The 26336-nt window shown below is 40.5% G+C and overlaps 1 protein-coding gene and 1 long non-coding RNA gene across 3 annotated transcripts in view; one reads left to right on the forward strand and one right to left on the reverse strand.

The window, feature by feature from the left end:
- Positions 1-834: 834 nt before the first annotated feature.
- The window catches only part of SLC6A1 (solute carrier family 6 member 1), a 75551-nt gene continuing 50049 nt past the window's right edge, over positions 835-26336 (forward strand). The window contains exon 1 of one of the 2 annotated variants that reach the window (XM_080994200.1): positions 835-1287. The gene's annotated coding sequence lies outside the window, so the exon portion shown is untranslated. Of the gene's footprint in view, positions 1288-6817; positions 6840-26336 lie in introns of those variants that run through there. The other variant, XM_080994201.1, reaches the window with a different exon arrangement.
- On the reverse strand, positions 21382-22358 carry LOC308472449. Its single transcript, XR_013983523.1, has 2 exons — positions 22055-22358; positions 21382-21497 (listed from the first exon to the last, which is right to left on the reverse strand). It is a non-coding gene; the product is annotated as an uncharacterized lncRNA (long non-coding RNA).

Here is a 26336-nt window from a genome sequence, read left to right on the forward strand (position 1 = left end):
TTCTCTTTCCACGGCATGGGTGGGAACGACTGGGAAGGATTTGCTGTGCACAGAGGAAGAGTGCAGGAGGCGACTAAATGTAATAGTTGCTCCTTGCGCAAGCAGCTGCCTTTACTTACTTGTACACCTGTTTTCTCCCTGTGGACAGAGGTGGCATCCCTCTCTTTTTCGAGGCCAGAGGTGGCCAATGTGATGCCCTCAGCATCCTTCTTGGGGGCTTCGCATTGCTTGGCCACTGTGGGAACAGGATATATGGGCCTTTGATCCAGCAGGGCTCTTCTGATGTTCTTATGTCCTCCAGAGGTTGCTGAATTTCAGCTCCCATGGGATGGTTCAGTTGGTAGAGCACGAGACTCTTAGTCTGAGGGTTGCGGATTTGAGCCCCACATTGGACCAAAAGATTCCTGCATTGCAGGGATTTGGACTAGATGGTCCTCACAGTCCCTTCCAACTCCATAATTCGATGATTCAATGACCATTGGCCATGCTGGCTGCTGCCAACAGAAGCTGGAGTCCATGTTAGCCAGGCCCAACCTTCTCTCCAAGCTACCCAGAGAAACAGCAAGAAATCGGTTGATCTCTACCCACTGCGTCACCTCTTTCTTGGTAGCACTGTGAGGTGAGCTGCCCTAGCTGGAGAAACTTTCTGGCCAAAGCATTTTTTATTTTATTTTTAGGGTGCAATTGGCGAACCTAACAGGCCGAGGAGTCCCTTCCCTCAGGTTGACTCATGGCCAACCTTCTCTCCCGCCTAAAACACTCCTTGTCATTGGCGTCGCCTGGCTGCACAGGAAGCTGCCTCAGAAAGAGGAGGGGCGGCCGGGGCAGGTCCTAAGCCAAGCGCCGCGTGCCAGACTTCCCACGCCGCCTCCCCGACCAGGGTCAGCAGCACCACCAGCCCCGCTAGCGCCGCCCAGCTCTCTCTCGGCGGCTGGACGCGGCGGGCTCGGCTGCGCCTTAACTTTACCCCGGCGCGGGGCGGGCTTTGGCTACTTTGGCGGGAGAGGCGGAGTGGGGGGTACGGAGCCGCCCGGCGGCAGGTGCGGGTCTCTTCTGGCGGGGGCGGGGCCGCTTCGCCGGGCTCCTCGGAGCGGGCTCGCGAGCGCCTTTGTGTTGTGAGGGGAGAAAGGAAGAAGCCAGAGCCGGGAGACTACAGCGGAGCAGCAGCCACTGAGCAGCGGGCGCCGAGCTTTAAATGAGCATTCACACCGCGCGGGGAGAGCAGCGCGGGCTGGCTCGGACGGAGCGCGTGTGGAGGCAGCGAGCGCGTCCCTTCGGCTCCAGCAGGTAGGTCGGGCGCCAGGAGGAACGCGAGGCTGGGGGAGAAGAAGCAGAAGCAGAAGCAGAAGAAGAGGGGCCAAAGCGGGAGGTTGTCTGAAGCAAGACAGCGAAGAAGAAAGGCTCTTTGGCGGGCAAGGGAGGAGGGGGGAGGCTCCGAAGAGCCAAAGGGAAACGCTGCTAGCGGGACAAGGCGACAAGGAAAGGAGGACACGGAGCCGAAGGGACCGCTATGGGAGTTGCTCGGAGGCTTGGGGAGATGAGGGTCCAGCCTGGGATGTCAGTGGTCAGGGTGGAATGAGAGGAACCAGAGGGGCTGGATCGGACGCCAAATGGGGATTCTGATCTGGAATCCTCTGTTTAGTGTGCTCTGGACCATGTTTTGGAAAGGGTGGTTCTGCCCTGGTCACTCTTTTGCATTGCCCCCTCCCCATCCACACCGTTTCTAATTTTCCACAGAGGGGGTGGAGAATACAAATGATTTGGTTTGCGTTTCTGGTGCGCGTCTTTGGCGCCTCGAAAGGTTGGGCAGGTAAACCTAGGCGCGCAGCTGTGGACACTTTCGTCCAAACGGAAGCAAGCGTTTTGCTGCCCACCCATATTTTTGTTTTATCTAGGTCGCCGTCTTTCTACCTGTGGAATCTACCTGTCCTGGACAGATACACTGTGCTGTGCTTTAGTGTGCAAAGACTATCTCAGCAGCTCACAGTTCTGAACTTAACGATGTAAACTAAACTAGATGCCACAATTCCACGTTGTGGAAATGTATGTGGTGAAACAACCATTGGTGTCTACTGGCACAGTTTGCTACTGTGTACATAGAGCTTTCTGAAACAGCAACAAAACGATGTTTGAGGTTGTGTGTGTGTTTTTTTTAAAAAAAGTCTTGCACGAAACATTCACATTTGTATAGTTTGAGCAGATGGAAAAGCCTGGTTAATACAAGAGGCTATATAATGTGAAGAAGGTGGATAATATGCACAGGTACCCAAGTGTAGGCTGTTAAAGCATAGTAAGACTGTTGTAAACCATGTCTGCAATCCTATACACATTGTCCAGATAGTAAGCCCTATGGAACTGAATGGAGCACACTCTGGAGTAGGACCTATAGAATTGTACTATAGATGGAGCCAGCCTTTTCAAAATATAATTGGATCTGGCATTACCCTTCATCAAATACCATTTTGATGACTATGTCTTAAGTTTAAACAAAATTAGGTTTTCTTAGCATGCAAAACTCTTTTATTCTTGTGCTTGCCCTAGTATAAAAAATTATCAGACACACACTGATATTGTGTTGCCAGCTGTGCCCAAAGATTTGCCTTTTCTCTGTGCTGATTGTTGGCCACTTTGTGTTTGCTTCTCATTTGCACCCTGTCATGTTGCCTTCTGCACAGTGATATCAGCAGTGACACAGAATGCTTGAGATGCTCCTGAAAGCCAAGAGCTTTAGTAATGAAGGTCACTGAGCAGGCATTTACCTAATGTCAGCAGAGTCATTCTTGTTCCCAACTTATCCCTAGAGGCAGAGTTCTTTAAGGTACTGAACTCCAGCCTAACCTAAATTTACCTGTAGATTACTGAATTGCAGAACTCTCTGGACATAAACATACAAGCTCCTCAGCGAAACTGATGTATTGCATTTCCCCCTTTTCGTATAGGCTGCATTTATTCAATAGTCCTATGCTTAGTTGGGGCTACCTATCTAATTAAATTCAGTGAGAGTTCAGTGAGTAAACATGCAAAGAATTGCAGTGCATTGCAACTAAATAAAGCATTTTAAAAAACATTTAGCTTGAAACCTTTCTTTTCTGTTGAAGTAGCCAGTCTGGGCAGATAAAAGCAACATTAATAAAATGGCAGCGTCAACTGGAACCATTAAATTTATATTCGAATGAGTTGATAAATGCATTTTAATTAACCTAGTCAATAAATCATTATAAACATCTGGCAATGATTCAGACAGCTCCACATTATTTCTGTTTGAATTTGGGACAGAAGAATGAGATAAGAAGTCAATGAAAATGTAATTACCAGTGGCATTAATATTTTTCTTAAATGGAATGTCAGGAATGTTAAAACGTTTTATGCGTTGATTCAGAAATTATCAGTGAAACAATAATGGATGTTGCATTGCATTTGTAAATGGAGTGGTGTGTGTTTCTTTCATTCAGTGGAATATATTCATTATTTTTTCCCATTGATATTGCCAGTCTTCCAAAATAAATGGAAATTTCAAATAGAATTGAATAAAAGTCAAATTTAGAACTTACATTAACAACCTTTGCTTTTATGTATTGTCTAATTGAAATAAGCAACTAATTTCAATTTCAACAGTGAAAGGACAGTGGAACTTGCTTCTCAGTAGACATGTATTGGATTGTATTGCCAATAGGTGAAACATCACATATATTACCAACGTAACAAATGTTATAGGGAGTACAGAGACCTTTATTCCAATCTTTTCTGATAATTTTTCATTAAAGCAGTCCATGTCATCTTCACCAATGAAGACTTAAATAGGATGATGTGAAATTTTAAAATAACTTTTTCAAAGAATTGAGATGTTTCAAACCAACGTGGTTGAAGTTTGATGCAGAATTAGAATTCTGAATGATAAAATAAATATATAAAGCATTTATAAACCAGTTCATATTGTAGTTAAGAAGCTATAATTTCTGTTCACTTTACATATTTGCTCTGCTGCAGTGAAATTTATTTAAACATCCTCATAAGATGCAAGCAAACTTTAAAGGAAACCAGGTCAGGAATAGATTGCGGGCATACAATCTATGCAATTTATGTCCAGAAATAGCTACCAGATACAATATGACAAACTTCTTTTCCATGCACAGTTTTCTTTAGGGAAATATATCTTTAAATTTTGCTGTTGCAAGAGTCAATTGCAATATGGTTTGGGACCATTTTATATGAGAGTATATAGCTGTCTAGAGAACAATATTGATCTAGCCAGAGTTGAGCACTTTTGAATTCCACTTATTTCAGTGGCAGAGATTTAGGAAGACATACTTTTAATTAATGGATCTTAAAACTGCTTAACTGTAGATTGATCGTGCTAATAGCTCATTAATTTTATAAGGCTTATTTCCAGTACAGAGCTCATATGTGAGTGAAAATATGATCCTGAGCACAGATTGGTGCTTAAATAATACTGACTTCTGGATTCAAGCATACTGTTGATGGGATTACAACCAAAACAGTTTAGAAGATTAGTTTTCGGCAAATAAATCTATGGCTGTTTTTATCATAGACAGCAAAGTAACTTGCCTTTGGATTGAAATCACATACAAAACAAATATCTGAAACTGCATAATAAACTTCAATGAGATAGTCATTGAAAATTTTGAATAAGACCATGGTATGTCTTCAAAGACCGGAAAAAGACAAAAGATCTGAAAGAAATCTTTACCATAAAGTTAATAAGAACAGAACCTTTTCCCCTGGCTTTCTTTTATTCTTATTGGGTGGCTTCTGATAGCTAGAGGCAATGAATTACTAATCTTAAAGCAGATGATGTCATCACATTCTTCCACTTGATTGATCATCAAAATAGGACAATAATGGGTTCTGAAGTATATGCCCCATCCCCTTAAAATTACTCATTCCTTGCAGGGACTGCCTGTCCTGTAGTGCTAAATTTCAAGTAAAAAAGTCAAACTAATATGTAAATAAATGTATACATTCATACATTTAAGAATAAAAGACACAATGGGATTTAAACGGACAGAAAACTGCATGATCGTCCCCCTATGTGTGCGTGTGTGCGTGCTGTAGATATGGCTTTCGGAGAATGAATTTTAAGCTCTAATTGAAAGAGGTATGAATGCATTGGGCATTCTCATTACATTTTGAACCTGTTTTTCAATAAATTATTTTAAACTGGTAGTTTTCACAAATGGCAAGCAATTCATTCTTGATCTTGTTAGCGCACCTAGGCTAACAGGAGATGACTAATTTTCTTATTGACAAAGCTAAATTAGTTTACAAAAATGATATATAGTCTTCAGAAAGGTTGAATGGTGAGCTGAATTAACATCCAAATACAATTATAAATAATATAAAATTACATCCGTTGTCTATTATGACATCTATAATTTCAAAAATAATGTTAATAGTATTTTAGGCTGTGGCCTTAACCCATTTTGCTTACTTGGGTGTAGATTTCAGTAAAAACTAGTGCTGGGTGATGATAACATTTTAGGTGTTATATTATGGGAGAATTAAAATGGGCCTTATTTTACGGATACAATATTAATTTGCAGAGCTTACAATGCATGGTAGCTGTTGATCTGATCCTTCCATATTGAAACAGTATCAGCAAACGTGGGATTATTCTGGAATGGAAAGAGAAAGGAAGGAGACTCAAAGTACATAAGAGAGAAAAATTAAAGGCTCATTAGAAAATTATATTGTGGCGGTAGACTCTATTCTGGCCTGTCTATGAAATGCCTGGGACTGATTTGGCTTTTGCAATTCTCCATTTGAACGTTCCTGTTTTAATTTAACTTTTCATACTTTATGAGCATTCTATTGTACAGCAAAACAGAAGATTATCAGGGATTCATTTACCAAAGTAAGCATAATGAGTAGACAATGGTTGTAATGTAAATATTACCTTTTGAACTCAAGGAGGGTATATGAGAAGGAGGGGTCTATGAGAGAGAGAATAATGAGGAGGGTGTACTATAGACTCCTCCCACAGGCAATGGTCACAGTGACCAATAAATAGGTTTTTACTAAAGTAATACACATAGGCCTCTTTTCAGTTCAGTCATTTTTAGCAGAGATCATTGAAACACATGACGTCTCCAATGATCATTTGATGTTGTATGCACAAAGATAGCAGATTAGATGCAAGTTAAAGACATCTTAAATTGGAACTGACACACTATAAACAACTAGTACAGACATGTTCTTAGGCTCTGCTCTCGATGCTCTCTGCAACATCACCTCAGTTCACTTCACTGGAACTTGTGTTGAAGAGGGCTATGCATTTACACTGAAACAGGATGACAACCTAGCACCCAGATTCAAAGCACTATGCGTTGCACAAAGCAATTCTGAAATATGAACCTATTTTTGTACGACATTTTCCTTTGAGTCGAATTGGTAGCAAAAGGTCATTGTATTTCAGAACGGAATGATAAGCCAATAGCTTCACAGTATTTTTTGAGATACGTCTTCCAGATAGATGACTATTTTAAAATAGATCTGCATTTAAATCATTTTATGTCTCAGCAGACCTTGTTTGTTTAGAGGAATCCTTTAAAATCATAGAAAAGCAAAATACATTTTTTCCAGGCTATTTTAGTAATGATAATTATTCAGTTATGAACATTAATAATATTAGAGGATTAAAATGGTTTGAAGGTGTGATCATTAAAGCTTGTGAATATTTTCGTATGGTAAATTGGTAAGATTTTTTAGATTTTATTTGATTCATTCAAGATGATTAGAGACAGAAAACTCAGATGGCATAAAACTGGTACAAGCACCATTTGCAGAAAGGAGGATTGGTGTTCAAATCCAATAAGATCAGGGTTAGGGTCAATATTTTGCATTCTTTAAATCTGATAAATGGCATGGTTTGTTGACGCAACATTTTAATTGAAGTCAATAATTTGAACCCTGTGGAGATTTACAGAAGAGAGAGTCAGCTGAACTGAGAGCGTTGTCTCTTGTAATGTTAGTAGGTTCCTCAATCTGTAATTGTTATAATCTAGGAAAATTTGACAAGCACGCTTAACAAGCAGTGGGTAATAGTGATACATGCTTGACCCTATACATGTAAACACTTACAAGCTGCACATAGTAAATTCTTAATATAGTAATATTAAAGCCCCTCTGGAGCTAACATTTGTATGCCATCATATATACTCTAAAACATAATTCTTCATGGAAAAAATCTCTTAAATATTGAGTTAGTATTTAATTGAAATGCTCATTTAAATTTTTTTCCTTGGAGTTATTTTTTTGTTCAGTTATTGAATTTAATAAGTGGTATAATTTTCTGGCTCTTGTCTGCATAATGCATTATGAAAATGCAAGTTGAAGGCAAAATGTGAATTTGAGTTCTGGGCCTTCTGGTGAATTTTAGGCAAGCACCAATGATATTGCTATAGTTAGTTATTCCTCAGTCACATAGGCATATCTGGTTGAATTTTAGAATCCCTAGTATGGTGAGAGTAATTCTGAGCCTGATTAATAAGCATTAATTCAGTTGTGGCTTCTTGACCTGGCAATGACTGCTTGAAGAATGACAATGAAAAAGTCATTATTGTGACAGAATTCATTTTGGAAAGACAAGGTCAGTTGTAGCCATGATTTAAGAAGCCAAAAGATGAGGTAATAATATCTTGTGGCACTGTAGTGATCTAATGATGGGAGACAAGACACACTGCTATTATATTATATAAACCTGTCAATATTCTAAGGAAGGCATACATGCAAAACTTGCTACAACTTTTTTAACCAAAAGAATACAACCTGTATCAGTAGATATGAAAAAAAAATGTCCAAACTGTCTTAAATGTATGCTTCTGCCATACAGTTACGAAAGCAAAGGATAAAACAAATCTGATTTCAGGCTAGTTGAGTAGGCTGAATGTCAAAATACAACTAAAATAAGTTAATAGGTCACCTAACATCTAGGGAAATGCTTATTATATCAGAATTCATTGCATCGGGTAAAAAATTCCAAGCTATTTATGATCTATTGCTTTTCTGTTGATTGAATTTAAATGAAAACTTGCAGTTTCAAAGTATTAGGTGTTTTTGAAGTCTTGATAAATCAAATATGCATTTATTTCATTGGAAATCAGAAGCAAAACTATACAATGGCTACATGAGTAAAGTTGTATCCAGAGCCAGGAATGCCTTGAGTTAGTATAGTAAATTTCAGCTCCATACTATTAAATAATGCCATGTTAATTTCTTTTTTAAATATATGTATGTCAAACATAAGGTTAATTAAAGTTAATGGAGTTTTAATACTTACTTTTATGGGCCAGTAATTTAACATGAGTGCAAATATAAATATAAGTAGACTGGGGGGTCTATATACTGCAACAAACCATGGGGACCAAGAGCTGTCAGATGCTACTCTGTGGAGTAATGGCATCAGGTTGAGGGTATTTTGGAAATACTAAATTTAAGGATAAACTATAGACATTCATTTTTATGCTACATGCTTGATTATACTACAATCTTATAATCTCTTCATGGGGAGCATGTTCTATTGAACAATTGTATTACTTTGGAGTAAAAAACTGAAGTACACATACTTTAATGTCCTTCCCACTGAAATCAGTTGGATATTGTAAAATAACATTTTTCTTTATTAAGGTATGGTCTTTCCTCTTGATACTTTTTGATTTTAATTACCAGCTTTTGATATGAAGGGAAGTGCTGGTGTTCAATATGTACCAACACTGTTGAGAACAGATATGGTGCATTATTTCCTTGGACAACTCTACTGGCAGTATCTGTTGAGAGAAATATTTTTGTTTTCCTTAGCAATTTAAGATGCTGAGAAGGCCTCCATTCATATGTAGAATGAACATGAAACACTATATACCTTTGTCGCTTTTATTGACAAATGCATTGTTCAGCTTTGCAGCTGAATTTTACTTTCACTAAAAGTTTCATAATTTTAGTTCAAAGTAAGTTTTCTTAATGTATTTTCATTATCTCTACAGCTGTAAAAATAGGAAAACTAAAAAATAGAGGAAAATAAAACTCAAAAGGACTTGAAATTCATTCTTATAGAAATTCAAACATGCCATTTATATCTCTATTCTCTTTATATTTAATTTTTAAAATAAAAAGGATAAATGTATAAAAGTGTTTTATAATATGTGCATTTATATGTAATAGAATATTTTAAAGAGGGGGAAAACATGAGTTTTCCCTTTAAAGTGGCCAGTATGTTTTTGCTCTGGCAATGCTTATATCTTCTTCGTAGTCTTTTCAAATGAAAATGTAGCAGGATTGGTGTATCTGTTCCATATTTTTTCAGTTGATAATAAAGCGAAGTTGCTAGTTTGTGAAATCACAGAAGTCTATTGCAATTTTAATGATGAAATATAAGAACTGATTGAGGAGCATATTTTAAAGCAGTCACAAGTATGCAGTGACTTCCTTGCTAGTCCATCATTTTTTCAATTATAATACACCAACTCAATTTTCTTTTGACACAACTTGCAAACAAGCATGTAATGAGTAGATATTGTTGTTTTTATTACCAGAATAGTCTCCATTTGATTGAATGCTATTTTGCCACCAGTTTACTTTATCGTCTTTCCTTGCCCATCAAGTGAGGCTGAGAATAAAATGTTGTTACTCAGAACATTGGGATTTTGATGGGTTTATATAGCAAAGGGACACCCTTTAACATTTCTGCTTCTCCTGAGTTCTTTAAGTCATTTTGAGATATTTTTGGGTGACACCAATTTCTTCTGGATCCACTACTGTCACGTGAGGCAGAGATGGCATCAGTAGTACGGAGTGCTTTCCAGCAGTTGGTGGCCCAACTACAATCCTATCTGGACTGGGATAACTTGGCTACTCTAACCTATGCTCTGGAAACCTCAGTACTGAACTATGGCAATGCACTTTACCCAGCTGCCTTTGAAAACAGGTTGGGAACTTTAATGCGGAAAGCAGCTGCCCAGCTGTTGACAGGTTTGAGACAAATAGATCACCAATTATGTTCCCGTTACACAGGCTGCCCCTGTTCTTCTGAGCCCAATTCAAAGTCCTGGTCTTGATAGCTCAGGACCCCAGTATCTTATGGGATGCCTCTTCCAATATGAATCTACCCAGATCCTTAGATTGGCAGTTGAGACTCTGCATCTCTGAATGAGGCTTGGAGGGTGATGACAAGGGAGAGGGTCTTTTCCATTGTGGTCCTCTCTGTGAAATGCTCTGCACAGCTTGGGCTGCCTACTACTTTCTCAGGGTTTTGAAAGACAAGAGTGGAGTTTGTATCATTGTTAGTGTGTTGTGAAAGTTTCCTATTGCTGTTATGGGGACGATGTGTGCTTTTTTATGTTGTATATGGTATAATATATTTATGTCTATCTTTTTACATGTAAATTGCTTGGAGACTTTTAGGTAACAAGTAACTATTAAATAGATAATCATAATATTGTTACAGTGTTGTGTGGGGAAGAAGTGGATAAAACACAACAACCATTTATCCATGTATTACGTAAATATCATCAAAAGATAGATGTTGCTTCAGTATGTTGAAATGATCATGAGGTTTGCTTTGCTGAAGAGGCTAGTACCAAATGAACTTTAAATTATATAAATGGTTTGAGTTACTGGAAGAACAATGGGCAAGTATGCATTTTTTATAATATTGTGCATTCCTCCTTTCCAGTTGCTCATAATTGTTGTTTTCCTGTTGTTATAAATACGTATCTGCATTTTCCTGGGTTCTGTTCATAATGCACAGTGGAGGGCTCCAATTGTACACCCTGACACCGTAGTAAATTAAAATCATCATCAAAATGAACGACAAAGAGTTATATATTCAAAAAGAAATGTAAATAGTAAAAACATTCCCTCTTTGTCTGCAAGGCTGATACATTTAATGGGTCGTTTTCAAATAGTTCAGCGTTACAAAGAGCACACTACTGAGAAGGAACTGGATTTGAACCAGATGCTATCCCCCCTAAAAGGTACTTCACAATCTATGATGTTCTTTCCTCTGTGTTCTTTCTAGGAATACAAATTAATTCTCCTTTGTTCAGGTGCCCACTTAATCTGATTGGTTTGGCAGACAAAGGAAGTGGAGGTGTTGCCATTTCTTCAAGATCCTTAGTGGGATTCTCAGCCTCAACTGGGAACAGGGACAAAAAGAGAGAGGCTCAAAGCCTTCCCTTGTGTAGAGCAACTGGATTTTCCCTTTCACATTCTCTCTTCTTCTCTGTTCTTTCACATAAAGATCAAGCATGTGTATCCGAATGTTCATGAGGCCCAGTTCTTGATACATTGATTTAAACAGAGAGAGAAGCTTGGCAAGATACAATGTTGAAAAACAAGGTCAAAATCTGAAGTGACTTACTGCTTCTATTTTTAAATTACTCAGTACACTTAAGTTCATGTGAGATAAGAAGTAAGATCCACATTTTCAGAAAACAACCTCCACTTGATCCACTTGGGTGCTTAAAATGCATGCAATTTGGTCAGTTGTGGTTAAGAGTGCCATGATATTCAGCATTTCACAGATGAAAACATGGGCACTGATATGACCCACTGTCCCATTCTCGTACCAACGATCACTGCCTATGGCAGCCCTCTCCTCCATACTGAAGGCTTCCCCCCATTAACTATATACTGTATTTATCTATTCCCCACAAGCTCCTGAAGGAGGTATTTTACTAACCTGGTCATAACACTTTCCCTTTACTATCAGAGTAGCCATTAGAAGGGGACGCGGGTGGCGCTGTGGGTTAAACCACAGAGCCTAGGGCTTGCTGATCAGAAGGTTGGCGGTTCGAATCCCCATGATGGGGTGAGCTCCCGTAGCTTGGTCCCAGCTCCTGCCAACCTAGCAGTTCGAAAGCACCTCAAAGTGCAAGTAGATAAATAGGTACCGCTCCGGCGGGAAGGCGTTTCTGTGCGCTGCTCTGGTTCACCAGAAGCGGCTTAGTCATGCTGGCCACGTGACCCGGAAGCTGTATGCTGGCGCCCTTGGCCAATAAAGTGAGATGAGTGCCACAACCCCAGAGTCGGTCACGACTGGACCTAATGGTCAGGGGTCCCTTTACCTTTACCTTAGCCATTAGAAGGAGAACAAGAGAATGGCAGTTCACATACTTTTAGACTGCTCTACACACGTAAGAATGAGGTGACAGAATTCTAAATCACTATGTTACTCCAGGAAGTAGCTGGAATGTAGAATTTTCAAATGTCCTCCCCTGCATAAACATTTGCTGTAAGAAAAGAACTAACATACCAGCAAGAAAGTCTACAGAGCCCAACTCTCTGCCTGCTATTCTTGTTTCTGCTTACAAGAAGCTTTTGGGTCGGATTCAGCATCACACATTGCAGTTTGCCAGAGAAAACAATTCCCCTTCTCCTCCCATGTACTGTTCTAGGATTCTTTCAACCCCCCACAGAGCCAATTTGTTCTGCAAGTGGAAGCCTTCACAGAGTGCTTGTGCTGACAGGAATCATTAGGTGAATCCCACCCTTTGTTTCTTTATTTTCAATTTTTTTTTAAAAAAAAGGTAATCCCCCCCCCCACCCTCTGAAGCGGTACTGGCCATCTTCCCACTTCATTCTGCTGCATGGGGAATCGTATATTCATTTCACCCTCTCCCCAGATGTAATATGTGGCAAAGCAGGGCTGAAACCAGAGAAACACCAATGACATTTTTAAAAGGTATCCCAGCATCTCCCCAAAAGGCAAAATTGAGACAAAATGGGTAAGGGGACTAGAGAGAGGTACCAGATATTGAGGATGGTTGCAGAGCGTGTTACACTAACATTTTAATAATTTGAGAAATAGTACAAATTACGTTTGCACATGGTTGTTGATTTGAAAAAAAGATCACGTATGCAATTACTGCCAACATGGCATAAGCATATAAAATGTGAAACTTGAGGGCTTCTTTACACAATAAGGCTGTGAATGCCAAACCTTATCAGCAACACATTTTTTTCACATCATAGGGACAAAAGTTCTTTAGGGTTGTGGATGTGTAAGAATTAGAACAAGTTGAGCAAGTTCACGGCATGTTGTTTGAACTGCTGCCTTTATATAGCAGTTGTATCAGATGAAGCAGCCCTGAGGATGAGTTTGTAACCCATTCATAGCAGTTGCAACAGCTGATACTCTTTGATGAATCTACCTTTGCATGGCTACTCCGAATTTTATCTCCACTGTTTCTGAGGCTACGCAGGGCCTACTGGATTCAAAGGCAAAACACTGGTGTTTTGGAACTGTGTATACTTCATAGGATAATCCAATACACATAAATTCTAGTGGGTTGGATCCAGACTTAGTAACAGTTAAAGAAGACCTAGTGAAATGACTTAAGTTATAATAACTAACCCGAACCGTCTATTTCAATGGCTCTATGCTAAGTATGCAATCCACAACCCGACTAGGTAGTGGGGTTCTTAACAGCAGTGGGGCCACATCAGTTGTCTTGCTGGTCATGCTATAATGGAATTGGGATAACAGTTGGACCCAGTGTCGTCATGTGAAAGCAAGAGCTAGCTTGGGTCAGCTTAGCTCCTTGTCCTACCTGCTGAGTTCAGTGAAGCTTACTTCTAGGGAAATGGATATGCAGTTAAAGTAGAGCTGAAGTATCAGAGTACCCATACTATAGCAGCTTAGGTACAGTGGTGCCTCGCAAGACGAAATTAATCCGTTCCGCGAGTCTCTTCATCTTGTGGTTTTTTCATCTTGTGAAGCACGGCTATTAGCGGCTTAGCGGCTTAGCAGCTATTAGCAGCTTAGCGGCTATTAATGGCTTAGTGTTTCGTCTTGCGAAGCAAGCCCATAGGGAAATTCGTCTTGCGGAACGACTCAAAAAACGCAAAACCCTTTCGTCTAGCGAGTTTTTCGTCTTGCGAGGCATTCGTCTTGCGGGGCACAGTGGCGTAGCGTGGGGGGTGCAGGGGGGGCTGGCCGCACCGGGCGCAACATCTGGGGAGGCGCACTCGCACTCGCAGCTCTCTGCCCCTACTGGGTTAGGGGGCGCAAATTACTTGCCTTGCCCCGGGTGCTGACAACCCACGCTACGCCACTGGCGGGGCACCACTGTATGTTTCGGAAACAGACATTTGAAATGTGACATTTTGAATTTTATACATTTACTGACAATTTTTAAATGTTCAAGGGATAATATAATACTTTTTGGTTCCACCCCACCTCTCACTTGATTCTTTCCTGTCCATACTGTGACAGCATTTCACTGGATAACTGTGAGAATGCCATGGAGTCTGGCAGTAGCTGTATACCAGCAAGAGTGCTATCACACAGAAATGGCCCAGGCATTTTTAATATCGGGCACTGCTGCTGGATTTGCTGTTGCCAAAACACAGTATGGGGAAATTCTAACATACCTCTTCCCATCTCAGTCATCCACATCCTAGATGGTTATTTCACAATGCAATTAGCTCCTCCAAGACATTATCCACCTTCCCCTACCTGTCCGAGAGAAGAGGCAGAGATTTTGCAACATGCAACGGCATGTTGTTGTCAGCCTTATTGAATTCCATAATGGATTGAGGGTGGTGGCCTTGAAAAGTATTTCAAAATCATGTTTTCAAAAAAGGTTAAAATGGGTGTTTGGACCCAATGTCACTACAACATTGGGTTCAGCCATGGCCACCAACACTTAGTGTGAGCCATTAATCTACTCCAAGCTGGACTAGCACCTTCCGCAGCATAGGAGTGCCACACAAACCCTTGCACAGCAAAGAAGCACCATGCAGGGAGGCTTTCTTCAAGGTCAGGGAAAATTAGAGAGGATGGGGGGATGCCGTTAGTTCTGAGCCTCATCCTTAAGCCTTACTGAGTAGGCTGAACTGCACAAGGTGGTGCTCAGAATGGCAGCTGCTGCTGTGCAAGCTTTTATTGTACTACAAAGCACCAGGAGTGGGCTGTTAGTTCCTAAATCCTGTTTAGTGTACAAAAATTGTTTTCCTTATAAAACATCCATCATTCTGCCTTCCCCATAACACTGAGTGCACTTGCAAGTGCGAGGATAAATCTAGTTCAGAAACCACTGGATGATTTGTCAACGGGTGCTTTTAAAAAAATAAATTGCACTATTTATTTTCTGCTTGAAATTCCCTAGTTGGTGGCTAAAGGAAATTCTCTGTTGATCCATATGGTGCATAATGAGTTTGTTGTAGTGCTTTGATGTGTGAATGCTTAGATATAACAGAAGGATAAGGGCACTTACTGACTGGGAAAGCTTTCCGCAAATGTTAAAAGGATGGCTTGTGTCAGACAAATACAGATTGAATTGTAATGATTTTTAATTTAATAATGGCAACATCCACTTTCACAATTTGAGAGATAACATTAAAAAGGTAGAAATCTATCATTTCCTAGTTGTATCTTTTATGAATATATTCATCATTTACCTCTCAGAAAATACAATCTGATAGCTGCAGCAGTGGCTAATTAATTTTTCACTGCAATAGGTGTGCAATGTGATTTTTTCTTCCAGATAATTAGTAAGTACTGTAGCCCTGCTCTGCTATTAGATTCACTCAGACAGTTATTCATCACAGGAACTCAAGGTCTGCAATGAACTGTCACTACACTTATCTGGCTTAATAAAGATAGTTATATAACAGTTGCTTCCCTCTAGCTGATTGAATTTAATTTCCCAAGCCGCCACTGGCTTATAATGCTGAGTGTCGATCTGCAAAAGTGTTTCTCCCCTCTCCTCTGTGCTTTTCTACTTGCATCTGTATTTGAGGGTTATTAGCACAAACCAGCTCAGAGTGATGGCTTGGACACCAGAGAGTCTAAAAGCCTCTAATAGCCATAATAATAGAGTTGGTTGAAGGATACTGGTTGCCTTGGCAACTGTGCACGTGCCATACAAGATAATATAACTGCGCTGGTAGCGAAATCTGCACTGCATTTCTATTCCAGGAGTTTTCTGCCATGTTATGTTTTACACAGTATCCTAAATTTCTGAGCAGACAAATAATGTAGTTAGCTAAGTTAATAGATTCCTTTTTACATAAACAAGAAGCCTTGTGTTGTTTTCGTGAGTCCATAATGTTTGCCAGTGTGGTGCACAATCCAAAAGCTCATATCTGTGTCTGCTTATGTGTCAGGAGAAGTTTCTTATTTTTCACCATAGCGTCCACACCTCAATCCATTAAACAAGGTGTTTTTAAAGCTCCCTAAATATTAGGCATGGGACTAAGAGAAATGGTGTTGTGTCAAGCGCGCGCACACACACACACACACACACACACACGTGTGACGTGCAATCTGTTTGTGCATGCAAATGAATTTGCTGAATTGTGGCCTCTAGATCTCATAGATTCCTGTTAAAATTATATTCTGTATAAGTCACCGCTTTGGCACAAAGTCACAGAGACAAATAAGAATGGTAAAATTCTTCATACACCAGAAATGGTTAAAAAAATGTATTAAAATTCCTGTTTAAATAATAGCAATAATAAACACTCAGTGCCTTTTGAATGCTCAAATTTCATATTACAATAATCTTTGAAATATGACTCTATAAAAGGGGTGCCAACTCTTTTCTGCCCGTGGGTACGTTTGCATTCCAGAGAAATCGTCATGTTCCCCTGACGGGTTCTGCAAATCTCCTGTCTCCAGCTGTAACCCCATGCACTTCGATTTGGCTTGGGAGAAAGTATTTTATTGGCTTCTCTCAAGACTAATGTCAGTGGTGGGGATAGGACACTCAAGGAAAGGCCTCTGTGTGCAGTAATACATTGGTGCCGTGTGCTCTGTAAGGTAGTATTTATTTGAAGATGATGGGAGAATTAAGGTAAAGAGATAGTGGCTTGCTGAAGGCAAAATTGTGACTTTGTCACTCAGGTGAGTTTTGAAGTAGTTACTTCACAGCTCATTCTCTTAACCACATTACAACAACAGCTTTAAAAATGATCTTAGATGCTACTTCACAACAACTCTATAAGACAGTTTAAAGACTGTGATCTTAAAGACAGTGACTTGAAAGGCAGATTATAGCTGTTTTCCGCCCTCCTGGTGAGTGGCGGTTGCGGCCTGACGCGGCACCTCCTCTTTTGCCCGGACGCGCCACCCCATCTTACCCGTTCCCCTTGGCCACCACAAAGGCTCACAGGTTCCAGCCAAACCCATCCATTCAAATAGACCAATCCGTGGCAGCTCCCCCTGGGGGGGGGGGGGCTGACAGAATTCTAATCTGGATCTCATTGCTGACATTCAAATCCAGCATTTCAGCGACTGTATAATTTGCTTGTTGGACATTTCTATCGGTACCAAGATAACAGAATTATGAGACTGTATGCTGTAGCTACAAGTGTCGTGTAGGTGATGTGATAGACTGAAGTTGGCATGTGCATACTCTATACCCCATTCAGATGCCTGGATCATACCCATACCTGAGGTATCTCTAGGAAAAATAATAGGCACATGTTTTAAACAAGTCAACTGAGTCTCTGAGGCTGCACACCTTAAGAGTTGGGGATAATGTAAGAGCAGAATTGGTGATTACCTAGTTCTTAGTTCACACTCTTACAGCCACAATGCTTTCATTCCGATGGTACGCTTTGATGCAGCACCTTTCCTTTTTAGAGCAACATTACAGTCCCATCTCTGTAATCACTCTTCAGCCATCCTCACTACTGTGTATGGGAGCTGAATTACTCCCATTCCAAAGGACCAACACAGCTGCCTCTCTGTACACACCAGTAGTTCCCTTCTGCTGTTATTATTTCCATGTGGTTGATTTGCTGATTATATTGTCTCTTTCCCCCTCAAGACTATATCATCATCATCATCACCATTATCCTCCTCCTCCTCCTCCTCCTCATTATATGCATGCACTCTTCCTCTGTGTGTTGAGAGTCTTGCATTGCATGGGGTTGGACTAGATGACCCTAAGGATCCATTCCAACTCTACAATTCCTTGATGGTGGCAATGGCACTCAAACTCGGCATGGAATATCTTTATCTATAACAGCATGAAACGTATATGACTTATTTGGCACTACAGAAAGGATGACGTGCGTCCACCAGCTAAGGCCTCATGATTTTTGATGCAAACTGATTTGTATATGTATATATTATTTAAAAGCAGCCACCCTCCTTAGTTTGTGGCACATTTTCCATGCTTCCTTGGTGCTGCCCACATCTTCCATTTCTTCTCTAGAAGGAGAAATGTAGGAATTGCAGTGGTTTTGACTTCAGTAGAGAATATGACTCTTCCTATCATTTCCAGATGAATAGCAAAGTTTCATAATATGCTTGGTAACAGATTAAAAGCAACTGAGCATTGGTTTGGATCCTGACCAAGTTAGTTGAACTTAATTCCCATTAAAATCAAGTAATTGCTAAGTTGTCTCATGATTGCAGTGGGGACAGAGTTCAACTAACTTAATTTATGTTCAACCCACTGGATTTATATATGATTGCTGGCTGCAGATGCCAATTTTTGGGGGGTTTAGCCACTGCACATGTTACTTGATTCTCAAACGTTTGGTGAAGGATGAGCAAAAAAAGGCAATCTGTGAATCAGCAGGTGTATCTGCTTAGCTTCAAAATGTTGATAAATAGCAATGCCTCGCATGCTTTTCAAGTTCAGTTTTCAGATATATTTTATGCCACTTTTTAACTCTCAGATTAAGAAGAATTGGAAACAGCAACATGGAAAAATGGGCTGAGAATAAAACTTCACTGAGGGAGTGTCACAGTCTTACAATGCGCTTGTTTATCCCCATTCTGTTCTGGGGTCCATGGTTTCCCAGGGCAGCCACTAGTTGAGCAGGAAGTAGGAAGTAGGCCACTGTCCAGTTCACAGCATGCTTGACAATGCATTGCAAACCATGACGAGGGGGATAAAAGAAACACTAGCTGCTGCCAGTTCTCCAGAGGAGACAACTGCTTACTATTTTGAAGGTCTCTAACATACTTCTGGCATTTCAGAACCTGTGTTTCCATGTCAAAATCTGGAATGGAATTCGTATTATCCTGTAAAGTATCAATCTAGCATTGGTTTGTGTATGTCTTGTTTGTGAGATGTTTCCTGCTGAAGATGAACGCTTATGAAAGGAAAGATTTAGAAATGCTTGTTCCTAACATTGTTATCTTCAGTGATTACCTGCAGGTTCCTTTTACTCTAGTCATCAGCTGTGGGTAATTTGGAATGCCATTTTCATATTCCCAGTGAGTGCTGTTTTTCTTCAGCTTATTATCCTTCTTAAATCATCTTGTTGCAATTCAGAAAAGCATCTGGTTAATTTAATGGCAATCCATAACTCCCTTATATTATAACTTCCTTTTGGCTGCCCTGTCTCTTGATATCATTATTTTTTATTTTTTATTTTGCATCCCTGGAGAGGAGGGTGTGCTTCATTCTGGCTGATTAAAGCTAATTGGGGGAAAGAGTTGTAAGGTCTCCTTTCATTCAGAAACAAACTCATTTTCCATTTAAAAAAATCTTACTGAAGGAGCTGTTATTTGAGCCTGTGTGGTGCTGTATTATTCTTATGAGAATTTTAGTTTTCTTAAAGCTTCTATGGTGAATGGGACTAGTGAATTTTTATCTTTTTTATTGTGGAATTTACAACCCTAAAATTAGGAATGTTAAGCACCCTGCTAGGCATGCTCATCCCTTTGATGCCCTTACACAGGGTCCAGTTTTAACAGCCTGACAACTAAGCATATTATCTGGATATGTCCCACTAATTTTAACAGACAGTGCTACCACACCAATTCAGGTACTTAATGTGGATCGTGGTATAAAGCACATTACAGAAAAATTGCACCAGAATATAAGTGCTTAGGACTGAATGTGCCACTAGTGCCTTACCATAACCTGGCTTTCCATTTTCTGAAATTTTTCTTCCACTGTGAAAGAAGCTTCTGTTTTTCTTCCTCATTCTTAGGGCATTTTAGAATTTCTTTATAATTTCAGTGGATTTGGAACTTACTTTCATCATGATGGTAGGGCTGAGGGTGGTGTGTATGTTTTGCTTTCCATTAAAATTTATCCAGTACTGAGTTGCCTTCCTAGCTACCCATGCTTCCTCATCTGAAGAAGCCCCATGGGAGGAGTAATGGCATGATGTCATCTCCTGGGCTTTACCTGAAGCACTGGGCACCCTGGGAGGCTGCAGAATACACCCCAGAGGTGTGGTTTGTAGAATGAAAAAAAGGACCCAGACGGCCATTTATTTTAGCATGCCCTCTTTACTATTCTACAGTACTGTCTGACTCCATCAGTAACTTAGAGAACTACAAGGACAGAACCACTAGATAAATACTGCTTATTCTTGGTGACAGCAGCGGTTTCAGCCTGGCATGGCCTTGGGTGAGCTGGGAGAAGAGATAGCCTCTCGTGCAGTTGGCTGGCTGGTGTTATCAGCCCTAGCCAGCCACGGGGAGCGATGGGGCTTCCCTACTTTAAACTGGCCAATTAGAGGCCAGATAGCAGGATGGGAATTTGGAGACAGACCTGGGTAAACCTGTCTTCTCGGGTCCACCTCCAAAATTCAAAAGCAGGCTGTGCTACTTTCCTGCATTCTATCCACCACCCTGGTAGATATTTGGCCCTGCCTGAAGGTAAGCAAGCAGTGCATCCATATGACCTTGCTGTGGAGTGAATCTGTCGCTGTATTTGGGGCCAGGGAAGAATTTTCTTTGCAGACCAATCAGGCCGGTCTGGGTTTTTTGCCTACCTTGCAGCAATTGTCAAATCTTTTTGTCACAAAAAGGCATTGGGCTGGATCCTTTTTCTAATGGGGGGGCAGGAAGGAACCTTATTTTCCCTCTCCTATGGATGAAAGTATCAGGGTACCCTGGTAAGGGGGTCCCAAGGGGAAGGATTCTGTTCACATGGCCAGATGGGGGCTAATGGGCCATAGAACTCCAAACTTGTCCTGGAGGGATCATCCATATCTGATGTGTGTCAAATGGGAAGCCCAACTGGCTGATTCAGAGCAATAAACTGGGAGGAAAAAATCCCGAAGGGGTTGCAACCTGCACCCTATCAAACACAAATCCTCCTGAAGGGATTTGGGTCATCTTAAAAATTTCATAGAGCTTTATCAGCTCCCAGTGAAAGCTCTGAAATGGTGCTGCCTAGCTCTGCCTCATTGAGATCCTAGTTCAAGTTTTCACACATTACCCAGTATGGGCTGGGGGAGTCTGTGAAATTTGAAGGCGCTTGCATGCTGTTGCTTGGGGGGATTAGCATCCCACTTAACCCCCCACTTATCTTCAGCACCAAGCAGCCTCCTTGGATCTTTACCTTACGGGGAGAAACTGTTTTTCTCCTTGCGCCATAAGGAGATACACCTCCCATGAAAGAGAAAATATGAAAGAGAAGGAGAGAACTTTCTGACCTTCTGTGCCATTTTTTCAAGAAGAGAAGGCATTTTATTTTTGAAAACCTCCATGCTGTGTGTGTTGCAGAGAGCGGTCTCTTCGTTTTCTCTTCATCTACCACTCCCCACGAGTGAGGCATCATCTTGTGAATGGAGGAAGAAAAAATAAACACTTCTTAGCTCACTTTTATTCTTCCCTGAAATGAGCTGGGGAGGAAATTTAGGGATTTTCTTTTTCAAATTTGTAGCCTTTCATCCTCAAAATAAATTTTAAAAATAGGCTGATGATGGGGGCGGGGGCAAAAAGGCTGCCATTTATCTAAAATATTAAGTGCCTAACTTTATTTTTATTACTTTTTGTTTTCTAGGTATTTTGAGCTCCCTTATTTATTTTACAAAGTGTTTACCAGTATCATACAGAACATTTTTATATGTGGCTAAACTACAAAGGGTTCAAATGCAAGGGACAAATTAAGGAAATTAGCAAAAACAAGGTTTATAATTAGAAAATGGGGTACCTTGGAATACAAAACATAAATATAAGATGCATTTCTAAAACAATCTGTATCCCATGGGAGTAGGGCATATAATTTCTTGAGCTATCATTCGAAGATCAAAAATCTGTTTTCCAAAGGTTGTGATGACATTGACATATTGGCCATGACCAGGGCTTTTAAAAAAACCAAAAAACAGAACTCACCGGTACTCAGTTCTGGCACCTCTCAGGTGGGCACCATTTCCATTCTAAGAGAACGAGGGAGTCATCACAACCTAGGACCATAATATTTTGCAGGTTTCAATTTGTACTTGCAAAATTAATTGTCACAAAATGATTGAAACCTAACACAGTAAACCACAATTTCAGGGAAAGAAAACTATTCAGTAGAAAAGCATGTTAATATATAGTGGGCCAGCTGAAGGTATTCTTGGATGATGACGTAGACTATCTGAACCCATTCTAATCTGAGTTTAGGCATGACTGCCAAAGTCAGTTAATGGCCTTGGTTGCCTTTACTGAGAGTGGGACAAGTGTGACCTTGCTCCTGCTTCTTATCTCTCAGCTGCTTTTGACCATGGTATCATCCTGCTCTATGGGATGGGAATTGGGGGCCCTGTGCTAATGCAGTGTGAGTCCTATCTACATGGCCAAATTCAGAGAGTAGCATTTAGAGAGTTATACTATGGGGTGCCTCAGTGCACTTGTTGTATCCCCAGTGCTGTTTAATATCTAAAAGAGGCCACTGGGAGCAGTCATTAGATGATTTGAGGCAAAGCACCAAGAGTATTACAGCACTCAGCTCTATTACTGCATAGCATCTGCATCAGGTGAGGGCCTCCAAGCCCTGGACTGTTGTCAGGATGAAGAGGTGGGAGGGATGAGGGAAGATAGGCTGATGTTGAATCCAAGGAAGTCAGAGGGGTTTGGGGTGAGTGGTTCCTATTTCTGAGAAATTGGACAGGATGAAGTTCTGGACAGGATGTGGTTTGGGGGTGCTTCAGGATCCAAATTTGTCACTGATAGGAGAGCATAAGCACAGCAGTGCGGGTATTAGTGACTTCCAAGATTGTCTGGAAACTGCAGTTAGTGCAGAAATTTTCAGCATGGTTGTTGACAGATGTAAGATCCTGCCAGCACATAACACTACTGTTTAAAGGTCTGCACTGGCTACCAATTCATCACTGGCCAAGTTCAAGGTGTTAGGATTAGTACATAAAGCCTTTAGCATCTTGGGACCAGTTTACTTGCAGGATTGCCTTAGCCCATATATGCCCACTCAACCACTTTGTTTTATGGAACTTACACTTTTGCAGGTGCCATGCAATGCACATTTTGCATTTGTAAGGATCCAGTATTTTAGTGAGGCAGCTCCTACACTCTGGAACTCCCTGCCCATTGGCATTAGGTAGGAGGTTTCACTGTATTCTTTTTCATATCTGCTAACACCTTTTTGTTGTTGTTTAGGCAAGCCTACCCAGGCATATATGTTTGATATGTATTTTAATCTGTAATTTTAGCATACAATGCATGGATTTAATAGTTGGTTTTATTCATTTTTCTTTTTAAACCTTTTATATTCTTCCTAATCCACTTAGATGTTTTATTTGCAATTAAGGCGCATACAAATTTTGTTAAATAAATAAATGCTAGTTCACAACCCAAATTTCAGCGTAAAGAGGAAAATTTTCACATGCCTTCTAAGGGCAAAGAGTCAAGCCTCAACTGCAAGAAAATTCCAGAGGGTAGAAGCCCGGATGGAAAAGGCTTTTCCCTGTGCTCCATCAAGCTTACATCATGGAAACATGAAATTCAAAGCCGCACCTCCTTGATGATCTAAAATGGGATCTGAGGTGTGTATCTAAAGGATACACTCTTCTCCAGGCTGGTGTAAGGCTTTGCAGGTAACAGTCAGGCTAAAACAAACACATGTGATAATTAATGTCACATATTTATGGGCTGTATGCTCTTATTAGTATTTTGCCCTAGCTGGAACTTTTGGAGACTTGTCAAGGGCAGCCTACAATACACTCAGTGTCCTGGTGAGCTAGGCGATGCTAATTAAAGACATTACAATTCTTAGAATTCAACAGCTAAGCTAGGCTGAAGCCAGAAGCACCCTCGGGTTAATAATAATATTCTAATAATAATTTATTATTTATACCCTTCCCATCTGTCTGGGTTTCCCCAACCACTCTGGGTGGCTCCTAACAGAATATTTAAAAAGCGATAAAATATCAAATATTAAAAACTTCCCTAAACAGGGCTGCCTTCAGATGTCTTCTAAACGTCAGATAGTTGTTTATTTCCTTGACATCTGATGGAGGGGGGCATTTCACAGGGTGAGCGCCACTACCGAGAAGGCCCTGGTTCCCTGTAACTTGGCTTCTTGCAGTGAGGGAACCACCAGAAGGCCCTCGGCGCTGGATCTCAGTGTCCAGGCTGAACGATGGGGGTAGAGACGCTCCTTCAGGTATACTGGGCCAAGGCAATTTAGGGCTTTAAAGGTCAGCACCAACACTTTGAATTATGCTGTGAAACGTGCTGGGAGCCAATGTAGGTCTTTCAGGACCAGTGTTATATGGTCTTGGCAGCCTGTGCAAACCTGTGCCTTCAGGGAGAGTGTGATCCTGTGAAGAACATGCAAGATCATCAAACGACTCACCATCACCACTCCTATCTTATATAGACAGTTCATTTTCTCCTATTTGTCTAATAGTTTTGCGGAGTTTGTAAACCGAATTGTTCTTAAACCAGACGGTTCTTAAACCGATGTACCACTCTGTGTGTGTGTGTGTGTGTGTGTGTGTGTGTGTGTGTGTGTGTGCTTATCAATTATTTGGAAGTTTATTTTATGCATATAATGCTTTGACTTCAGAATGAACAAGACAGACATGTTTTTAAAAACATCTCAAAGTTCTACCAGCTAAAGTCTTTAAATAATAACCAGTTCCTAATAATTCATTCTCTCTGTGTCGTGCCCTAAAATGCCTGTTTCCATTGCACTCTGACATTCCCAGGATTCCACCCCATTCTAGAACCAGACCAAGAAACTGAGCAGGTAGAGCAGTGCCAACCCCCCCCCCCAAACAAACCCTTCATATTCATATTTGTTGCTTCATTTAGGTAGGTTCTTTATCTTGGTACTTCGGTGGCATATCTTGCTTTATTTTGTTCCCAATTCCTGGGGCCACTTTTATTTTTAAAGGAAAAGATTCATTTGCATTTCTCATTGATTTAAGCGAGGAAGTCACAATGTACCCATAATGGTTACTTTTCTTCCCCAACAGAAGTGCATGAAATTTGCAAAAAAATCCTGCAGAGATGAAGCTGGCCGAATGTCAGATAGGCACAGAGCGGTTTGTGCTAGGCACCTTTAAAGCTGTTGGAGGTTTAAAGGTTTATGCCAACCTGCTACCTTTTTTTGTAGCAACAGTAGTCTCTCCCCCCTGACATGGATCCAGAAAATGGATCCCACCAGTTTCTATACTCTACTCTTTTATCTTTGCATTTTTTATTTTTTAAAAAAAATTGGTTGGTTAAGACAAACAAAGTGATTGTTACTGTACGTAATGTTTCTTTGTATACAGATTGTCATTTCAGGAAATAATGCACATTGTAACAGAACTGGTTACTATATGTATTCACACAACCCATATTGTTCTCTGCAGCTTAACTTTGCTGATAATTGTTCTCTGCAGCAACTTTGCTGATAATTATATAACCAGCTGAGTCCCCTATGGGAGTCTGTATGTAGTAGGTAATCAGTCTTTTCTTCTATTAGTCCTTAGGTGCTTATTTATGCAAACACTGTTTTAAAGACAATATCCTATGTTTCCTCGTTATTCCGCAATTAGGGTTTTTTGCACATGGTTGCTTATCGATGAAATATAATCAAGCTGATAAAATAATCTCCCGGGCTTAATAGGCAAGATAAAGCAACTAAGTGATCAGCAAGAGAACTAAATTCACAAAGGACTGGTGCCTAAGTCCTTTAAGTGTGTATAGTTGTAATTCTATAATGCATGGTACCTTGGGTTAAGAACTTAATTCGTTCTGGAGGTCCGTTCTTAACCTGAAACTGTTCTTAACCTGAGGTACCACTTTAGCTAATGGGGCCTCCCGCTGCCGCTGCGCAGCCGTCGTGCAATTTCTGTTCTCATCCTGAAGCAAAGTTCTTAACCCGAGGTAATATTTCTGGGTTAGTGGAGTCTGAACCTGAAGCGTCTGTAACCTGAAGTGTCTGTAACCCGAGGTACCTCTGTATCGATTATTATAATGCATTTAATAATTATATCCCACCCTTCCGTGAATGATGCCCAAGTCGGCTCACAACAACAATACAATTAAAATAATTAAAACAGAAATACATCAAATTTAAAACAAAAAGACGAATAAATAAGTGGGGGTTAAACACGATAAAAGGGCAGTCAAATTACTGTTCTGTATAAACAGTAGCTATAACATAGAGCCTGTGTGGTGGGGT

Source organism: Podarcis pityusensis, assembly GCF_964106645.2.
Source record: "Podarcis pityusensis genome assembly, chromosome: 2".
In the NCBI taxonomy this organism is placed as follows: Eukaryota; Metazoa; Chordata; class Lepidosauria; order Squamata; family Lacertidae; genus Podarcis; species Podarcis pityusensis.